The sequence below is a fragment of the Pleurodeles waltl genome, chromosome 12 (genome assembly GCF_031143425.1).
Source record: "Pleurodeles waltl isolate 20211129_DDA chromosome 12, aPleWal1.hap1.20221129, whole genome shotgun sequence".
NCBI lineage: Eukaryota > Metazoa > Chordata > Amphibia > Caudata > Salamandridae > Pleurodeles > Pleurodeles waltl.
Genome location: NC_090451.1, coordinates 96,454,408 through 96,460,407, shown reverse-complemented (window position 1 = coordinate 96,460,407; position 6,000 = coordinate 96,454,408).

The following is a 6,000-nucleotide window of genomic DNA, read 5'->3' as shown; positions in this document are numbered from 1 at the left end:
GTCCGTCTCCAAGGTCCCGAACTAGCACCTCAGCCACAACATCTCCGGGACCAGTGGTGCCTGTAGTCACCGGAATCTGGAGTGCACCTGCCACCAGGGCAGCCAGTGTGGCACGGAGCCACAGCACAGACAGTCCCCCACCTGTGAAGCATCAGAAGTTGGCCAGTGCCCGGCGGGAGAGGGGGAAGACTCCAGCCACCAAAGCCGCTCCCAGGGGTCCCGGTGGGAATGTGGAGTCAGCTGTGACACCTTCCAAGGTGGGGAAGGGCCACAAGAAACCCGACAAGTCTGGGGAGAGCAGCACGGCGGAGAAGACCGCCATCATCCCCGATGCCCAGGAGCCCACCTCCAGCACAAGCCCAGCTGCCCAGGACAGGACCGCCAGCACTAGCCCACCTGCCCAGGAGGGGCCCACCAGCACCAGCCCAGCTGCCCAGGACAGGACCGCCAGCACTAGCCCACCTGCCCAGGAGGGGCCCACCAGCACCAGCCCAGCTGCCCAGGAGGCCACCGCCAGCACTAGCCCAGCTGCCCAGGAGGCCACCGCCAGCACCAGCCCACCTGCCCAGGAGGCCACCGCCAGCCCAGCTGGGCCATGAAGGACCGCCAGCAAAAGCCCCGCTGGGCCATGAAGGACCGCCAGCAAAAGCCCTGCTGGGCCATGAAGGACCGCCAGCAAAAACCCTGCTGGGCCATGAAGGACCGCCAGCACAAGCCCCTCAGGGCCATGAAGGACCGCCAGCAGCTGAGACCCTGCAATGGAGACCGCCATCTCAAGCACCTCTGCACAGGGCACCGCCGTCTCAGGCACCTCTGAACAGGGCACCGCCGTCTCAGGCACCGCTGAACAGGGCACCGCCAACTCAAGCAATGCTGAACAGGGCACCGCCAACTCAAGCAGCGCTGAACAGGGCACCACCGTCTCAAGCACCGCTGAACAGGGCACCGCCGTCTCAAGCACCGCTGAACAGGGCACCGCCGTCTCAAGCACCGCTGAACAGGGCACCGCCAACTCAAGCACCGCTGAACAGGGCACCGCCAACTCAAGCACCGCTGAACAGGGCACCGCCGGCTCAAGCACCGCTGAACATGGCACCGCCATCTCAAGCACCGCTGAACAGGGCACTGCCGTCTCAAGCACCGCTGAACAGGGCACCGCCAACTCAAGCACCGCTGAACAGGGCACCGCCAGCTCAAGCACCGCTGGCCCATGAGCGGCAAGGGCACTGACGCAAGTGAGTCCGTCACGGGGTGAATGATGCACTCTGGGCACCCTGCCCCCTACAGAACCAGTGGAGACTGTCATCCACTACCTCTGTCCTTAGCAGGATGAAGCACTCTGGGCACCATGCCCCCTCCAGAACCAGTGGAGAAAAGCATCCACTACCTCTGTCCCTAGCAGGATGAAGCACTCTGGGCACCATGCCCCCTCCAGAACCAGTGGAGACTGTTCTCCACTTGTGAGACTGTGGCTTTGTACTCCCCAGGATAGGGCAGTGGGCAACCCACCCACTGTAGAGACTTGAGAGACTGTGGCTTTGCACTCCCCAGGATTGAACAGTGGACAACCCACCCACTGTATAGACTTGAGAGACTGTGGCTTTGCACTCCCCAGGATGGAACAGTGGGCAAACCACCCACTTGTGAGACTTGAGAGACTGTGGATTTGCACTCCCCAGGATGGAACAGTGGGCGTGTGGCCCCCTCGTGGATTTGGTGTTGTGCACTCATCCGGCTGAGGTGCCCCCCTTTCCCTCCCCCTGAGGTGCCTGTTAAGTTGCTGTCTGATGCCCCTGCAGTGTTCTCTCCGTCATGGTCGGGGATCTTGTGTGGTCCTCGCCCAAACCGTGTGGTCTCAGTGTTCCACTGACTTTCTTAGAGCACTACCTGGACTACTATGCTTGGTATATATTATGTACATGGTGTATATATATATTTCTGCCTACTTGCTTTTAATATATTACAATGGTTACACTCATTTTCTATTGTCTTTGCATTCTTCCGGGGGTTTGGAGGGTGTAACTGTGATGTATTGATATGCATTAGTGTGTGTGTTGTAGTGAGTGAGGGTGGGGGTGTTGCGTGTGTGTGTCCCTGTTTTTTGCCTCCCCCTCCCCTGTGTCGTAGGTGCAGTACTCACCGTGGTCTTCGCCGCCGGCGTTTGTGCTCCTGGTAGAGGAGCAGGAAGACTATTGCAGGTAGAATTTGGAGTTCCGGGTCTTGGCGTCCTCGTTCCTCATGGGGTGTGTAGAGGTGAGCGTTTTCCCTTCGGGATTTCTGTTTCCGCCGTGTTTTTATCCGCGGTGAATCCGCCCTGGAAAAGGTGGCGGATTGGCCTGTCATAATAGTGTGGCCGGTACATTGTCTCCCGCCTGTCTGTTGGTGGTGACTGCCAAGCTGTTTGTTTGTACCGCCGTGGCAGTCTGAGTGTTAAAGTGGCTGTCTTTGTTGGCGGTTTCCGCCACGGTCGTAATTGCAAACTTTTTACCGCCGGCCTGTTGACGGTCTTACCGCCGCTTTAACACCGACCGCCAGGGTTGTAATGACCACCTATATTTGTTTAATAGGTTAAAACCGTCCTGAGCGGTATTGTAGCCATGATTCTGTAGGTTTAATTCACCTTTCCAGAAGGCAGGATGAGTTGAGCTGCTCTGATGCAAGGATCCCACAGTCCTCCGTGGCGAGCAACCAACAATCTGTTCCAAAAGCTGTAAGGGCAGAACGCAACACCACCGACACAAGGAGCTGCTGCCCCGAACTTCATGACAGAATGCTAAACATACATAAATAAAAGTGCCTGTAGGCTAGAAGTGAGGTTTAGAGAGAGGGTGCTATTGTAAATTGTACACTAGCCTTTTGGGTTGGATGTGGTTTACACGGGCGAGTGGGCGAGTGCCCATTAAAAAGCAGATGACCTTCCTCAGTAACACGCTGGTGGCAGGGAAAACGCCCTGAGAATAATGATACAAATACAGTAAAAAGATAGGAATGAAAACAATCTGGCAAAATATTAGGAATTCATGTCACAGTGTGTGTGAGGAGAATGGAACAGTAGATTGTATGCACCTACTAAAGACACGTCTATCAAATATGCTAAAAAAAGCATGCCATATTTAGTTGCCACTGTGTTTAATGTTGACATATTTTTGATAACAAGATATTAAACGTTACATACCGAAACAAACAAAAACAAAAACAGCACATTGATACTGCCACCCGAGCTAGTGCTGTGAGCACCATGGCCACCGTGAGGGAGAAGGGTACCGACAAAAGAGAACAAGCAAGATCGCGCTGCGAAAATAGACAGAAAGTAGTCCACAAACCGGACGGAAAACAGCGAGCCTCGCATGTTTTCAGTACTTGGTCCCTGCGCTCGAGGACGGCTAACCATCGGAAAAGGCATGACGCGCTGCGAAAATAGACAGAAAGTAGTCCACAAACCGGACGGAAAACAGCGAGCCTCGCATGTTTTCAGTACTTGGTCCCTGCGCTCGAGGACGGCTAACCATCGGAAAAGGCATGACGTATGCGTGCCTTCCACTAATGAAAGCAAGCAGATTTTGAAAGGCAAGCCCACGGACCAATGAAAGACACTGAGGTAACATGGATGGGGCTCCAAGCCCTTTTCTATCTACAAGAGTGTCTCGCAAGCGAAACACATGCGCAAGCGCATGCGACGCAGGCTCGACCCTAAAAATAGGCAATATTTATCTAAATCAAACAAGGCCAAAACGACAAAAATCCAACATACACAAGTCAAGATATGAAATAAAAAAAATGAGTCTTACTCAATAGAAAAGAATGGAAAATATGATTTTGCACAAAATACCTGGTTTGCGTAAAAAATGAAGCCGCACAGGAGAGCGTGCATTGGAAAAGGCAGCAATGCGTCAATTCCTTCCTCATAAGGGAGGCCGTGTGTCGTTTCTTCTCTGGTCCGGTTAGCGATGCGTTGTTTTTCTCCATCGCAAGAGAGCGATGCATTAATTTCTGGATCAGGCACCTCCAATCCGCGCAGAGTTGGGATGACTTTGATGCCCAGGGTTGATGCGTGGAAAATCCAGTCGCACAGAGTAAGAAAACAGTGCTGCGTGGGGTGTGCGTCATTATCAGTAGCCGCAAGTGGTTGTTGAGTGTCGTTTCTCCAGCCACGTTGCATCGACCTTCCAGATGTGATGCAGGTGAAGCGTCCACTTCAGCCACAAAGCCGGCAGTGCGTTGTTTATCAGCCGCATTGCAGATGGTGCATCGAAAAGTTCCCAACATGGAGTTCTGTGCATGGATTTTCAGATCTTGTTCTGCCAACTTCACCTTTCAAGGGCCCAGGAACTTGGTAGGGCACCATTTGGCAGGGTAGGAGTCCCAGCAGAGAGTCCAGATGCTGGCAAAGGAAGTCTTTGATGACCCTGAGACTTCAAAACAGGAGGCAATCTCAGTTCAAGCCCTTGGAGATTCTTTTCAAGCAGGAATGCACAACTAAGTCCAGTCTTTGTCCCCTTTCACAGCCAGAAGCAGCAACTGCAGGATAGCCCGACAAAGCATAGTCACAGGCAGGAGCAGCACTTCTCCTCATCTCTTCAGCTCTTCTCCTTGCCAGAGATTCCTCTTGAATCCAGAAGTGATCTTGAAGAAATCTCAAGTCTGGGGTTTTGGGTCCACTACTTATACCCCTTTCTGCCTTTGAAGTAGACAAACTTCAAAGGAAAGTCTCTGTTGTTCACCAGATCCTTCCTTGCCCAGTTCAGGCCCCAGACACACACCAGGGTGTTGTAGACTTCATTGTGTGAGGGCAGGCACACTCCATTCAGGTGTAAGTGACCACTCCTTCCTGCACTCTAGCACAGAAGGCTCATCAGGATATGCAGGCTTCACCCCAGCACCCTTTGGTTCACTGTCTAGAGGGGATTCACAAACAGTCCAACTGTCAAACTGAGCCAGACAGGGAATCCACAAACATACAGAGTCACAGAATGGGTTAAGCAAGAAAATGTCCACTTTCTAAAAGTGGCATTTTTAAACTAACAATTGAAAAACCAACTACAATAAAAGATGTACTTTTAGATTGTGAGTTCAGAGACACCAAACTTCGTGTTTCATCTGCTCCCAAAGAGATAGGCCTTGCAACAGTTAAAAATGGATTTAGCAGTATTTCAGTGTTAGGACATGTAAAACACAAAAGTTCATGTCCCACCTTTAACATACACTGCACGTTCCCCATGAGGCTACCTAGGGCCTACCTTAGGGGTGCCTTACTTGTATAAAAAGGGAAGGTTTAGGCCTGGTAAGTGGGCACACTTGTCATGTTGAATTGTCAGTACAAGACTGCAAACACAGACACTGGAGTGGCATGTCTGAGCCATGTTTACTGGCCTTCTAATGTGGGTGGCACAATCAATGCTGCAGGCCCACTAATAGCATTTACAGCCCTGGGCACCTCCAGTGCACTCTACTAGGGACTAAGCAGTAAACCAAATATGACAATCATGGAATACCCAGTCACCAATGCAATTTATACAGAGAGCCCATGCACTTTAGCACTGGTTAGCAGGGGTAAAGTGCCAGGAGTCCTAAAGCCAACAGAAAACTCGTCACAAAAAATCGGAGGAAGGTGGCAAAAAGATTGGGAATGTCCCTGCAAAAGGACCAGGTCCAACAGTATGTTCTGAAAACAAATCTAAAATATACAACCTGTGTTTCTCACTGTCATAAATTAGAGTAGGTGCATGACACACACATTACCAGAAAGAATATCATCAGCAAACAATTAGTAGCAATCACAAAATAAGGCGAAGACAAAGGTATTTTCAAAATAAAAATAATTGTATAAATTAGATACCTCTCTCATAAATTAAAACAATAAAATAACAAATAAACAAACAAAGGCACTAGGCCATAGTTTAGCGTAAGGTTGTTTGCCCATAACTTGCCAAACTAAACGTCCTCTGGAAGGGGCATCTATGGGGCAGAGAGAAGGCACCACAATAATCTTTGTAGGGGGTC